Source organism: Atractosteus spatula (assembly GCF_055471065.1).
Source record: "Atractosteus spatula isolate fAtrSpa1 chromosome 10 unlocalized genomic scaffold, fAtrSpa1.hap1 SUPER_10_unloc_6, whole genome shotgun sequence".
NCBI classification, from domain to species: domain Eukaryota; kingdom Metazoa; phylum Chordata; class Actinopteri; order Semionotiformes; family Lepisosteidae; genus Atractosteus; species Atractosteus spatula.
Genome location: NW_028296626.1, coordinates 912,843 through 928,733, shown reverse-complemented (window position 1 = coordinate 928,733; position 15,891 = coordinate 912,843). Strand labels below are relative to the sequence as shown.

General features: G+C 40.4%; 2 non-coding genes across 2 annotated transcripts; both read left to right on the top strand.

Moving 5' to 3' along the window:
* Nucleotides 1–7,079: 7,079 nt before the first annotated feature.
* On the top strand, nt 7,080–7,152 carry trnak-uuu (transfer RNA lysine (anticodon UUU)). Its single transcript has one exon. It is a non-coding gene; the product is annotated as a tRNA-Lys (tRNA).
* Nucleotides 7,153–12,818: 5,666 nt separating this feature from the next.
* LOC148811937 (U7 small nuclear RNA) lies at nt 12,819–12,876 on the top strand. Its single transcript, XR_016086372.1, has one exon. It is a non-coding gene; the product is annotated as a U7 small nuclear RNA (small nuclear RNA).
* The last annotated feature ends 3,015 nt before the right edge of the window (nt 12,877–15,891 follow it).

The following is a 15,891-nucleotide window of genomic DNA, read 5'->3' as shown; positions in this document are numbered from 1 at the left end:
TTCTTAGTGGAGAGTGGCACAGCAGGGCACAGGGGGGCACAATTCAATTCTGGACCTTGGGGGGGCTGTCTGTGTGGAGTTTGCATGTTCCCCCCCGTTCGCATGGGTTTCCTACTTGGGTGTGCTGGTTTCATCCCCCAGTCCAAAGGGATGCTGCTGGGTTTCAATGGCTTCTGGGAAAATTGGCCCCACTGTGTGTGTGTGTGTATGTGTGTGTGAGTGAGTGACTCAGAGGGCTGCCTGTGTGGAGTCTGCATGTTCTCCCTGTGTTGACCTGAATTTCCTTTAGGTGGTCCAGTTTCCTCCCACAGTCCAGAACGGGCTCTGATGTTAGTCTGTGTCTATGATGGACTGGTGTTAGTGGGGCCAGCAGGGGGTGCTCACCCTGCGCTCTTTGTGGGTCCTCATGCCCCAGTAAAGTGACGGGGACACTGGACTGTAATATCTCCGGCCTCACAAGCTGTTCACGCATGCGGCGGTTTTCGTTCAGATGCCAAGAAACCTGGGACCACACACACACACACTGAGAGTCAGCTTGAGTGAGGCTGGAGTCAGATGAGCTGTCGACAGAGTCATTTTCTCTCAGATACACTTACTTATGGACCAGCACACATAGTAATCTAACAGTTTGCACGCGGAGCAAGGACACAAATTACACACACACACTCACACACTCACAGAGGATAACACGCCCAGGCTTATTCTACGCAGAGCTTGTCTTTGCTGAGCCAGAATGAGTCGCGGTTTCCTCCCACGTGTCTGAGCTTGTGTTCTGGTTGGAGCTGAAGTTGTGGGTCAGCGTGTGTGTGTGGAATCTGCAGTCTTTGCTCTGTCTGCATACTGACAAAGAAGACAAGCTCTGCGTAGAATAACAGTGTGTTATCCTCTGTACAGTATGTGTGTGTGTGTGTGTGTGTGTGTGTGTGTGTGTGTGTGTGTGTGGAATCTGTGGTCTTTGCTCTGTCTGCATACTGACAAAGAAGACAAGCTCTGCGTAGAATAACAGTATGCTATCCTCTGTATGTTTGTGTGTGTGTCTGTGTGTAATCTCGGGTCTTAGTTCCGTGTGCAAACTGTTAGATTACCAGGTGTGCATAATGTGAGTTTAGTATGTGTGCTTTTCCATAAGAAGGTGTTTTGAAATGAAAGCAAGTTTATTAACAGCTCAGCTGACTCAAGCCTCACTCAAGATGAGTCTCGCTGTGTCTGTGTGGAGTCTCATTTTGCTTGGCTCTGTCTGCAAACTGCAAGACGACTGTGGGTGCTGGTATACAGGAAGCTGGAGGGGTGTCTGAGAGAAAGTATGTTTGTCAACAGCTCATCTGACTCCAGCTGAGTCTCAGTGTGTGTGTGTGTGTGGTCTTTACTGTGTTTGTATACTGTGAGTTTACTCTACATAAGGAAGTGTATCTTGAGTGAAGCTGTCTTACAGACTCCTACAGTACGTCTCGGATTTCACTGCTGGCCTGGCCAGGCCAAATATCGGCGGTTGTTTTATTTGCGTGTGGTTACCGGGTCATCGTCGAGACTGTTCCCGTCCCTTTTGCTCCGCCTGTTTGCCGCGGCTCTTCGGTGGGGGCCACAAGGACAGATGGAGGGACAGAAATGAAGAAGCATCATGATGAGAAGCCTGCTTTCAGTGCACTGACTGAGTGTCCTACAGGGACAGGAGGTGGAGGAAGGGAAGGGTCTCCTGTCCCGATCGGTGGATCGCATTCAGACTAAAGAGGTTCAGTTCCTTCAGACTAAAGAGACTCAGTTCCTCCAGCCTGTCAGTGTACGACACTCCCTTCAGACTGAAGAGACTCAGTTCCTCTGGCCTGGCAGTGTGGGACACTCCCTTTAGACTAAAGAGACTCAGTTCCTCCAGCCTGGCAGTACTGTATAGTTCTTTCCCTTAAAAATGAAGAACAATATCTATTTCAGAACGTGGGCACAGTACTCCGGTCTGATCAAGAGGTACTCTGACCTGGTCGGTGGGAGAGGCAGTAGGTGCAGGAGCAGATCACAGCCAGCGTCACAGCTGTGCAGCCCTGTGTTATGATCCCTGCCTCCCAGCAACGAAAGAGGCAGAAGAAGGCGTAGTCTTAGTTCATTAGTCTACCTATCAGTGTACGCTTTCACCACCACACCTATGTCTCATCTTGTATTTAAGCACTAGTCTTTCCCTACCTCCTCGCTCAGTATTGGTTTTCCTTTCGAGCTACTTAGTTGCGCTACGCCTTCGTACCTCTTCGTACTGTTCTGGTTCCGACTTTGGTTTCTCCCCTTTTACTACGTTTTTTGGATTACGGTCTGGCTTTGGCTACTCTCTCCCTGTTTGGATCACTGGCTTCCCCTGGACTCTCGGCTCTCTCCTTCGACTTCGGTATTTGGATCACGACTTGTCTCTATCGGCTCCTGCAAGTGAGTTCATTACTTGGTTTCGGTTTCACTGGCCGAATCCTTAACAAGTACAGATGCAGCCATTCAAAGTGCGCGTCACAGACACGTACCGCAGGTGACGTCGCTCAGTATGACGCAAGATGACGCGTGGCACCGCAGTACGTGATTGGTTGACCGACAGGGGCACTCGTGGTCCGTTGGTCTGTCGTAGAAAGACTTACAGTAAAAACGTCTTTGCTGTGCCCGTTGTAGATATTGAATTTTACCACTGAAGGGAAATCTTAGTAGCTGAGCATAAAAAGAATAGGAGCATACTGTAACGCGTGTGAAGGCCATAAACGATATTAATTTTGGAACATAAACATACAGTATATACTGTAGCTGGTCTTGGTACTTTAAAGAAAAAAATACACACCAGTATTCCATTTCTCCCTAAACATTTTAAGCTTTGAAGTCTTTAACTAACATGATACCGGAGTCAACAAGCATACTTTTAGAATTTGATTAAAAGGGAATATAATATGGAATCGCGTATCTAAAGAATTTAATAACGGTATTCGTGTGCTGCGACAGGGCTGTGTAGGGCTTTTTCGCCTGCCTGTTCATGCGAGCTGTCTTCTAGCCGACTGGTCTAGGTGCGTGACTAGCAACTGGGAGGTTGTGTGATCGAATCCAGCTGGTGCCGGACTTTTCTTTTAACAAACATTTCTTCGAAAAAATAGAATAGCGATATTATGGACAATAAATTGACTTTTATATTTCAAAATATCGCAACATGAACGATATTTGCGATATTTTGAACATATCTTCCCTTCTGACAGCGGTTCCTCCTTCTATTGTGTGTGTGTGTGCAACAGAGTAAATTTTTATAGAGAAATGGAGGCTGGACAGTATGCGTTACAATATAAACATTTATATTGATTTAAATCGTGTTCTGATTTAAATCGCAAACGCGTGTTTAATTATGTGTTTTTTAATCATAATCAGGCTAATGCATTTCTACATTTTCTGTATGAACCAGCTTAGAGGTTCATACAGAAAGACAGCTTGTGTTTAAATTGAGTGTAAGGTAATTTATGCTTCTAAAGTCATGGTCAGCATTTATTATTGTACTGTGCTGTAAACTTTTTCTGTGCCTAGTCACATTATTTTATAGCGTTTTTATTGCGTTATTAAATCCGGTGGCGCTGTGTGTTAGAGTAGTTTCCTGACTCCCTTGTCACATGGTCTGTGATTGAATCCCATAGAACTATGACTTTATTTTTTAACAAACATTTCTTTGAAAAAATGAAACGTTTCCCTTGGTCAGAGATTAAATAAAACCTCACTCGCACCAAACAAATTTATATTTCTAAATATCACAAAATACGTTCATTGTCTTCCAATCGAGTCGAGTTGACATTGGAAGCCTGCCACACCCGGACTGTTAAACCAACGCATTAGCACGTCAAAGCCCATCGAGGGTATTGAGCCAGTATTGCCTTTAGTATTCCCCCCTCTCCCCTCAATTCAATTCAATTCAAGGTGTTTTATTTGCATGACAGATGGGTACAAGCAGTGTTGGGTATGTATATTGTAACGCTTACGGCAGACAGGCACTGTGTAAGAGCCGGCGCACCAGAGCAGCGCACCGAGGGAGCGTCTGCATTTCTAACTTAGTTTTTAAAATTAGTCAAGCAATATGAAGCATCTCCTTTTACTTAGTGCCTGAGCATAAAAAGAATAGGAGCATACTGCAACGCGTGTGAAGTCCATAAACGATATTAATTTTGGAACTTAAACATACAGTATATGGCTGGTCTCGGTACTTTAAAGAAAACATACACACCAGTATTCCATTTCTCCTAAACATTTTAAGCATCGAAGTCTTTAACTAACGCGATACCGGAGTCAACAAGCATACTTTTAGAATTTGATTAAAAGGGAATATAATATGGAATCGCGTATCTCAAGAAATTAATAACGATATAATTATATTCATGTTGCAAAAGAACTGCAACGGACATAAAAACTCCCTTGCTTTTAACAGAGCGTTCCATAATTTCTAACTACGAAAATGCCAGGTGAAAGGATTTGTAAACATATTTTGTTAAAGCAAGTCAGAACCCATTCAGAGCCTACATTACATTTTAGCGTTTCATTCTGAGCAGAAGACCCTCACACCTGAAGAAGGGGGAGGTGTTTTTCGCTGGAAATCTCGCCTGCTTCTACTTTACAACCGGAGTGCTGGCTGTGACGAATTAAACCGGTATTACAGGTTACAATCACAGACCATGTGACATGGGAGTCAGGAAACTAACACAGCGCCACCAGATTTGATAACGCTATGAAAACGCTATAAAATAATGTGACTAGGCACAGAACAAGTTTACAGCACAGTACAAAAATGCTGACCATGACTTTAGAAGCATAAATTGCCTTACACTCAATTTAAACACAAGCTGTCTTTAGCCCTCTAAGGTGGTTCATACAGAAATGTAGAGATCCAGGCTCAGAACACACAGCTTCATTAGCGAATACATATGCAGGACAACTAGAGAAGACGTTTTACAGAGGATGGATTTTTAGAAACATCCCATCAGTGACATCACTGAAGTCAACTCCTAGGTACTGTAACTGTCGTGTGGATAGTTTCACAAGAATCAGACAAAGGTTTAAGCATCGCTTGTTCTAGATAAAACTGCAAAAAAAACAACAACCCATAATGTACTTCTTTGCGGCTCTGTTTGCCCAAATCATATATTCACAACGTGAAATCTAGAAAATAATATTACGTAACCAAAATCCGCAATATGGAAACAGAACCTGTGTAATTGTTGATAGATGATGTACTCGTAACATTTTTTCAAGACGAACTACAACATTTAAAAAATGACTTGTATGTACTTGATATCTCTAATCAATCCACGGGTCCCAGCACGAAACGAAAGTAAAACGCATACCGTTTCGCGCTTCTTATTAGTTGCTCAAAAGTAATTTGACCGTATGAAATGCATAATATAAACCTAGAAACATATACGTGAGTAGTACTTAAGCACTGTAGTATCGGTGTTAAGACATACCTCTCAAATACTGTAAATCAAGTTAAAAATATCTCAAGATTCTGGTCATAATGAAACCATGTTTCGTGTATGTTTTCTTTAAAGTACCGAGACCAGCCATATACTGTATGTTTATGTTCCAAAATTAATATCGTTTATGGCCTTCACACGCGTTGCAGTATGCTCCTATTGTTTTTATGCTCAGCTACTAAGATTTCCCTTCAGTGGTAAAATTAGATATGAATATTCAATACTTAAACGGGCACAGTTAAGACATTAAATATACATATACATACTGTATACAGTACAGTTTGCATACGGTAATATGTTTATGTCCCTAAATCAATCTCTTTTATGAGCATGTGAAAGGCATGGTGAATCACTGTACTTTGCATGATTGGAAAAAAATGCGTGATTGCGAAATGCTGTGGCGTTACTTTTACAAAGACGGTCAATGAAAAAAAGAATGTGGACCAGGGCAATACTTTGAGTTTACAGCTTGTCCAAGGTCATTTATTATTAATACTATTATTAATATCTTCGTTAAAGACTTTGATGGCTACAGCTCAAACATGAGAGGTTGAGCTTTATTAGCTCCACCTTGCGGAAATTCCGGATACTATTATTTTGCTAGCGGTATTTACCGGTAACTCGCGGTATTTACCGGTAGCTTGCGGTAGACTGCGTACAGCATACCGGAAAATAATGCGGTATCGCCCGCGCATTTTGAATGGCTGCATCTGTAGCTAAATACACAGGCCTCCAGTTGAGGCTCAAACTCACAACCTCAGCATGACTCTGCTGTGCATTGCTGTATAAGCACCGCGCGCTGACCGACTGCGCCACTGGAGCTGTTTAACACCCTCTCCTCATACAGACTGACGCTGCAGAAACACAGGCTACAAACAGGGTTTCGGTTGTGGATCCATCTCCACATGGGGGGAAAGGGACAGTAAAACAGCAAGGAAAATACAAGAGAAGAAACTGAAAGAATTGTGCTCACTGCAAAGAAGGAAGGAAAGAGGTGGCCGGATACGTAAAACAGCTCCGCAGATAATTTGTAACGACATTCTTTGGTGACAATCAGCGGTAGGATTTCTCTTCAGGTTCAGCTCTGCAGTATGAACGTACATTCTCCGAGATTGGTTAGTTATATGTGATCAGCTGATATTAAATAGGACTAATAAGAATCAATACAATTGATGTCTGGCAAAGGCAAATAACCTTTGTACATGATCTGGAATGTGACTGGTGAAATTTCAGCACAGTTGCTACCCCCTTTATAAAGGGTGTGCACACTTATAAAACCAAGACATTGAAAGTTTTTTTTATTATTGTTCCAAAAAATGTTCCATTTGTTTTCTTTCTTAAATGTTGTTGATTAAAAGATCTTATTAAATGTGAAAAAATCTGATTGTGAAAAGGTCAAAATGTTAGTGAAAAAATCAGTAATGTGAGGAAAGATGAATTGTGGGAGCCCCTTGACTCCTCGTGTCGTTCTGTATTTCTCTCTCATTCTACTGGGAGTGGTGCCGTCGCTTCTGGATAAAGTCTGTCAGTGGTCATTCCAGATGGGTCAGGTATGACTGCACTTCGGCACAAGACGAGACAGGTGATTTGCGAGGATCCCGACAGTGTCTTTGTTTTTCTAGAGCCCAGATAGCTCAGTTGGTAGAGCATCAGACTTTTAATCTGAGGGTCCAGGGTTCAAGTCCTTGTTTGGGCAGTTGTGCTTTTCTTCAATCTATTGTGAATGTCATTCTAAATCGTCTTTTATCTTTCCCTCTTCTAGCTGTACTGTGGTTATTTTAAATGTTCATCACTTGTATTTTCTTTAGTGTTTCCTTTCGCAAACCGAAAATGTTCAAGGTGATCTTCTCACCACACTCCACGTAGATAAATTAAAAGAAATCACAGTAGAGTAAAGGACACGCAGTGAGGAGCTCCCGCAGTGAGTACTCTTGAATACGACAAGAGGAAAGGCACACTGCACATCTGAGGAACATCGCAAAGTAATTTCTTTTATTAAAGGTTCAAGGAAACCTGAATATGTTTGCTAGAAGTATTTCAGAATCACAGTCAAATCGAGTATGATTGCTGCACAGATCTGCCGTGTGAAATTAGAATACTGTTTGTGCGCTATTCAAAGCTTTTCTAAAACTACAGAGATACGTTTCGGAATGCGTCTTCCTGTAAAAATAAGATCTCTACATGGGCGCTATAAGCAGAGTCTGAAGCCTGCTTAATGGAAGAACTATATTCAGAGGGCCAAAGAAGTGAATATTTCACCAAGTGAGAGAAAGCATCTCGGAAAAAGGAGGTGCAGTCTCTTCCATGCAGCATAACACCACAAAGTCAGACTACAAATGCTGAAAAGCTGCTATCAAGCGTAACCCGGCCGAATGCTCTAAGGAGCTGGATTAAAGCTCCGTCTCTTCGAGGGCGTGAGTTGGAATCCCACTGCTGCCCAGTATCTCCTTGTTAAGAATCATGGTTTTGTTGTTGTAGATTCTGCGCGATTAAATCAGTTTCAATAGAATTAATTTGAACAGTCATATTTGTTTTATTCCTCCTAACATGGCAATTTGTGCTCAAAGATTTAACTTTTTTGTATTTTAAAAAATGTGCTAGCCTTGATGGGAAAGTAAGCTGAACTGCAGGCGTGGTGGCCAAGTGGTAAGACATCGGTATCAATTAGGTCAATAATCTGTTAAACATTTTATGCCATTTTTTCCATAGATGTTCACGTTGGAACAGTGAGAAAGGCGTGCCTGGATGCGCTTGAACCATCACCTTACTATCATTTTAGTCCCAACCTGGCCGCACTAAGCAATTGTACCACAGAGACTCCAAAGGGTCGGTTTTCTCCATTTGCAGTTTTGGGTAAAAAATAATCTGCACTTTTAAGCAAGTATTATATTTCAAATTTTGCAAATTTCTTGAAAAACGTTGTTTCAGATAGAAACTGAGTAGACAGGAATAGCCCAGTCAGTAGAATGTCGAACTTTTTATCTCTAGGTCCCTAGTCAGGCGACTGATTTTCTTGCAACTACTGTGAACCTGTGAAATAGATGGTCTTTTGTCCCTCAGTTTTTCAAGTTGTTCTATGAATGTTTAAAATGTTCAATATTTTTCATGCTCTTAAGCACTTTCCGTCACAAAGTTTATGGTGTTCTTGGTGCTGTGCTGCACGTAGATAATGTAGACGAGAGCACAGGTAACAATACAGGACAAGCAGTGAGGAGCTCCTGTAGCTTTCAACTCAGTGCAGAGTCCAGAGGGAGGCCTAGGTCACTAAACGATCAACAGGTATCTAATAATGACGTTCACAAAGGTGACAATACGTTTTTTTCGACATATCCTTACATTTACCCATACAGCACAACGTATTTTCTATACTCTCAAATCCCCAATGTAACTACTTTCTCCTGAGAAACACAAGTATAGAGTGAAATCACAATAACTTATACAACAAATCTATTCAAACGCCCAGATATGACAGAACACACCCCTTTAAATATGTATTTCCTTCATTTCAGTTTTCTTCCCTCCCCAGGATACCTGAAAATTCACTATCGCATATTAAAGGCTGTACATGTAATACATCTACTAATAAAGATGGACATTAAAGTTAATTATTAAAAAATTACACTTTTCATTAAGACATGTATTGATAAAATTATTGTGAATAGTTGTGGTGTCTGGAAAGCAATTTTTGTTAAATATAATAATTTTCAAGCGAGTGGTGCATAAGCTTGTTATTTAGTGACTAAATTATTTCCACTGCATTCACAACAGTTCTAATGTGTTCAATTGTTCTGCATAGCGGGCTACTGAGTTGTTTTCGGAACTGAAACCTTTAAGAACAGTATTTAAGATGCACCATGGCCCAGAATCGTTCATTGGGACTAGGATTAATATCAATTGAAAGTACTCCAAAATAAAAGATTTAACCTGAATATTAAAAGAGCAGGAAAGTATTACAACAACACCATAACGTCTTGACTTCCAATCTTCTTCCTTGTTCAGGCCATGTACAGTAAAATGACATAATCAGTGGAGTCATGCCGAGGTTGAAAGTTTAAGCCTCACCTGGAGCAGCCTGGTTTTCTGTCTTGACAAAAAACGGCGTGAAATGATCACGTATTTCACTCTACTTCTCTCTTGTATTAAAGCAGATCTTGCTAGGTGAGCATTTGCTCCGGTTAATTAGGTCACTTTTCATGTTAACTCACTTCTTCTAAACACAACATTTCCTGGTGCATGTTTTCTCCATGAAAAAAGTCATTTTCCCTTCCATGATTTCTCGTTTTGTTTCATCAAAGAGTACAGAAAGAAGAAAGAAAGGAAAAGAGTCATAAATGAACTCTGCCGCCCTTGGGAGATGTCAAGCGCATTGGACATGAAAAGTGCCCAATAAAAGCCATTTCTCTTCGTTTCTCTTACAGTCGGGGCTCCTGTTGCGTGTAAAGGAGGCAGCTTGCTCAGCCAGCAGACTCAGTGCTTACTGAACGCAGATGGCTCAGAGCGGTGTGTTCAAGCGGCTGTAAAAGAGGAGAATTCTGCTGGCGCCGTAGCTTAGTTGCTTTAAGTACCTGTCTCGTTAACTGGAGATCCTGGCTCCACATCCCAGCTGTGCCTTTCTTCCTGTCTTTTTGTGCAGAAAGTACCATTTTGGACAACCGCATAGGGCTTGATTTAGTTTAATGCATGAATGCATTTCCTTTCTGCAACAACTTGTTTTTCAAGAAATTCATACAGCTTGTGAAAAATGAAATTTAATTCTTGGCTATCAGAGCAGAAGGAATATTGCCGACTGGCAAGAAAATGCAAGCAATGTTTATTTTTTGACCGGAAAGGTGCGAATGGAGAAGACCTTCTTTCATCAGTCTCTGTGGCGCAATCGGCGAGCGCGTTTGGCTGTTAACTTAAAGGTTGGTGGTTCAAGCCTACCCCGGGACAATTTTCTTATTACTGTCAATGTAAACACTGCCTCCGCTAAAGCCGAAACCTTAAACCTCTTTATATTTGCAGAAAATGTGAGTCTTTTCCCCGTGTCCAACAACAACACTTGAGACAGGGGAAGTCCAATAGTGATCAACACCGCAACTCCCCAGAAAACCATATTCACCCATGGAAAAGTATCTTTGAAGGGCTGGCGGGAGATATCATTTATACTCCTGTTGCGTCCTCTGCTAAAATAGTTTAGAAATACGCGGATTTGTTTGAGAATTTGACAAGCATTGTTACGTTAGCACTGTGAAGTTGGATGTTGATATTTTGATATATTTACCTTAATTTTAACATAAATATAAACATAAATGCTGTACAATCTATGTTTTACAATCAAACACAGGTATATTTTGAGTCTCGTGCTGATCGTCCTGTGGATCCAAAAGAAAATTTTAAAGCTGATACATTTTCAATTGTAATTTGCATCTAGCTACAACGTCCCTAGAAAAGAGATTTTATTAGTTGCGTGCAATCGGTATGTTTTACTTTACGTATGGTAGTGGAAATAGTTTTAAAAATGTTTTCTAAAGAAGATTGTATTGCCAGGACCTGCCTTTAGCGCTCAGTAGCGATTACGCTGTTGATATAGATGGAGAAGAAATGTAAGATGAATTGATGATCGAAGCTAAAATAGCCCTAACACGACTCCTGTAACAGTGTTTGTATTTATAGCAAGTAATATTCTTTTTCAAACCCGAACGTTGCTTTTGCATTAAGTGTTATGTAACCATTAGCAGTTTCGGTTGCTTCTGAAGAGCGCACTTTTCCAAACTGAAGCCTATAAGAACATTATTCAAGATGCACCGTGGCCCAGAATCGTGCATCGGGACAAGGATTAACATCAATTGAAAGTACTCCTATATAAAAGATTTGACCGAAAAATTGAAAGAGTAGGCAAGTACTAAAACAACACCATAACGTCTTGACTTCCAATCTCTTTCCTGGTTCAGGCCATGTAAAATGACAATCAGTGGAGTCATGCCGAGGTTGTGAGTTTAAGCTTCACCTGGAGCAGCTCGGTTTTCTGTCTTGACAGGTGAAGTTGTTTCTGCTACCTACCCTCCCTTTGAACAAAGTGTGGAGGTGTTTGAGGTACAAACAGTGAAAGTTCAGGCCCTTGGGACGATCCCTATTCAACTGTGCATGTTGTTTTGTTCTCAGAGTTTGCAGAGATGGAGGACATTCGCACCTGGCTTAGCCAGTATTCCATAGTCCTTCATGGAACTCAGCTCAGAGTTACTGATGGAATAAGAACAGGAGAAAGGAAGATTCGCTTGCTACCAGACAGTGTAAATAGAGGCTTAAGACAGCTGCCCTCTACAATCTGAATAGGTGCCTGCAATAGATATGTTTTTGTGTGGGGCAATTGAAGGTATGTCGGTGCTGTGGGACACCTGGCATCATCTTGCACAATGAAATTTTGCAAGACCTGCAGCAATCAGGGACATTTTCCCTCTGATTCTTTATTGTCTCTCATGTGATTACCAGTATGAGCCTTTCTTGTACCACAAGTGCCTCACTCCCAGCCCTTGCTTTGTGACAGCAGTCAGATGTGAACAGGAATCTGTTCTGGGGCCAGGCCCTTTCACCTCACCCTGACCACTGCTTGATTTGGGCTGTGGTGAAGAGTGGAAAGGACACCCTGTAGGGCGTGAGGAACATGGGGGTGTTCATAGGCATCAAGGTTCCAGTCAAGGGAGCAGGTAGCCTGGCTCTGCCCATTATTAGAGACAGCTATAACCTAATGAGATGGTTTCATGAATAATGTTTTGGGTATATTTATTAAAGTTTCCTATTTTGTGAATATTTGTATTTGTTTGTGGAATTTAAATAAAGTTCTTAAAAATAAAAAAAATAAATAAATGGAAGGTTTTCTGAAGTCAGAAAGCCATTTTTTTTTATTGGAAAAACAGATTGGTGAAGCTCCCTCTCTTCCTTACCTTACAAGGAGAATTACAAGGTCATCTCCAGAGCTACAATCTAACAGTTGCAGTCACAATCCAGTGTATTTTTTACATTTTTTTGTTTCTGGAGTAGCTGTTAGATGAATTATGCTAATATGTAACCTAACTCAAGCATTAATAATTAGAAGAGGAGATCAGCTCCATTCCAGACCATGGGAGACTTGTGATTGGCTGGGCCAGATCTCTCATTTGCATACTGGATTTGAAAATATAACACTAAACCCTCTTCTTGCATGGATTTAATTTACACCCAAGAGTCACCTACTGTGTATTGCCACTTCAGTTTTTTTATGAGTAGTTAGGATTACCTGTTGACAGGTTTTATTTGTTGAATTTTAAATCGTCTTGTATTATCACCCTGACTGGCCTGTACTCAAAGTTTGGTAAGGTACATGTTTTCATTTCCCTTACCAAGTGGAACTTTTGCTCTTATAGTATTTGTCTAGAAGGCTTTCTGAAGTCAGGAAGCCCATTTGTGATGAAAAACAGATGTCTGTATTAATATTTCTCAAACAATATAAATAGGGTCTTTTATGAATAAAAAGATATTGCACTTGGATATCTTGATAAAGCTGTGTGCTTCCATACAATCTAGCAGTTATGATTCCTGGTATTTGACTGTGATTCCCTGGGTTCAACCTTAGGTGTGGGAACATGTCTTTTTCGCCTTTTCATTTTCAATTGATCAGCACAGTATAGAAAATAGACCCATAAAGCAACGTCAGCAATGAAAAATGTGAGAAAAGTGATCACTTGTTTTAGCTTGCTTTCAAAAAGAAACTCTTTGGTGTGTAAAGAGAATGTGATAACCACTACACTGCGCAAGGTGGGAATGAGTGACTTGCAGAGAGTGTTGAACTTTGAGAAAAGGACTTTTCTAAGGAATATATTTCCACTTTCTGAAGAGGAGATTTTCTCCATTTCTGTAGTCTGACTTCCTCTATGCTAGAGAGCTGTAGAATGTGGAGTCACCTATCCAGTTCTGGGAACAGTGTAGGTAACAGGTTTGTTACTGCCTGATGAGCACAGTAAATTAATACAGCAGAATAAAGACACTGTGAGTATTTGAAGAGAATTAACAATCTTTTACGTCTTGACACGTTCAATGCTGCTGTCATTTCTGTAATATTGTGATTATCATGTTCATCACACATGCGCAAGATCCCCTGTTTGAAATCGGGCAGAAACAGGTGTCTTTTTATCCTCTCACATTTTGCACTTCTGCCAGTGTTTTATGGATCTTGTTTTCTCTTATTGCAAGAACTCGCATTTCCTGTGTCGTTCATGATCACGTCAAACAGCCAGCAGATCATGTCACCTTTCAGATAGTCATTCTTCTGCTTCCTAAATTTCCTAGAGACAGGTCATTTCAGCAGAACTGACAAACTTGGCAAAGCAACCTGATAAGACCAGGTCCTAGAAGTCACTACTCAGTCAGTCACTGCTGCCGAAATGCAAGCCCTTCCTCCAGCCTGAAGAAGTTGATCCTACATTACTCATGAGGAAGATGTATCTACCAGACCTCAGAGAGCTGAGCCGGATCACTTCCCTTCTGAATGATGTTGCAGTAACACTCTACCACTCCTCTTCATGCATTCATGCTGGAACTTTAGGAGGCTACTGCAGACAGCAGAGGTTGGATCATACATGGAGGTTGAAATAGCTCAGCTGAGAAAGCCTTAGACTGACGCTCTAAAGGTCCCTGGTTCAATCTGGGGTTTTGGCATTTTATTTTGTTGCGCCATTTGTTCCTCTCTGCAATGCCCTGTATCCAAAGTCACACTTCCCTTTCTCAGCCCGAATCCCAAACTAGAGTTTTTGTGTCCTTGAGTCCCTCTTTTACCGACGCTGATGAAGTACAGAAATAACTTAACATGTTTTGCACTCCTTATGGTGTTTTATGGTGGGACCTCTATTTCTCTTAGTGACAGCCCATTTGTTTTCAATATATTTCTGGTGCACTTATTACATCAGTCTCCCCTGGTGGCCTGTTTTCATATCCCACTTCTGACAATGACTTTTCTTATGTCACTTTGATGTGAGTACAATTGGAAAAAAAACTAAAATGTGTGTAGTTGTTTCCATATCAAACCCATCTTCCATTTTATACAGTATTTCACAGGAGTGAATCAATTCCTTGTTTAATTTTGCAAATGACCCTGCTGTCAAAAAAACTAAATTCCCATGTAGCCAAGGGGTTGCTGAAAAGCAGCTTCACTTTGATGTTTTGTGTTGTTATAACAAATTCATCTCATTTAAAAAAAAAATTATTTCTGTAGGAAGAAAGGTGTCTCACACTACAGTTTAAATTGTAAACAGGTTGTAGAAAAAGCTCCTTAGCTCCCTGTCAGGAATCAAACCCCACTCTCCTGTATGATAGGGAGGGATTCTCACCATGGTTAAATTGCAACCGTAATATCAACAACATTAATAAATGCATATATAATTGAAATTGAAAACATATCTAACACAGCATCTTTTCTGGTTATATACCACAATGCATTGCTGATATTTGTTGTTTGCCATTTTGGTTAAATACGTTTTTCTGAGCAAGCCTCTTTTGATGAGTAAGTATAAATAATAATAATAATATTTGAATACATACAGGTCTTACTTAATATTATTTTGATTAAAAATAGTATGTTAATAAGCAATAAATGGCACATAAAAATAGTGTGAAGGTGCAGAGCATACAAAATCAACTACAAATGTGGAAATTTAACATTTTTAGGATTATAAATTCCATGTAGCACATTAGCAACACTACAGTTATGCTAATGTAACAATAGTGTAAGAAAATCCTGACCTAATTCCTTTCAAATGCTGATACAAAATGTGAATGATTTCAGAGTTTTGGGTATTGGGTCTCCTGATAGAGATCAGAGGATGAACTGAGTTGTGTGGGAAAGTGTACAGAACAGGTGGACTCCCAATTCCACATCAAGAGGCTGAGCACAATGGAAGAGTTCTGTACACACAAGCAAGTCCTTGACAATATGGACAATCAAAACCTACTTGTATGATATTATATTCTCTCTGTGGTGTGGAAAATATCCACTACTAGTATTCCAGTTTACAGATAGGTCATTATATGACAGCTTACATCTGATTAATAGGATCCATCTCTGGCATACTTTCTTATTTTTAGTTTATAATGTATAATCTTGCTGATCTTTTAATGCCAAAATAAAGTGTTTTACAAAAAGCTCCATGTTCTAAAAAGTTACTACAACTTTTGAACTTTGAAATATGGTCACTTTGTATTCTAGGACTGAGCAAAGACTGCAGAAAAGTGCAGTTAATGTTTGAAAATGTGTAATGGGTATGTCTGATTGGTTGATTAGTGAAGATCTAGTAGCAGTTGATGATTAGCCATATGTTGATTACAATATTGTATATAATGTACTATAATTTGAACTAGATATTTTTCAGGTGTGAATGATTGTATATTTACAGAATAAATTTCTAAACCAAATCATTGGCTTGAT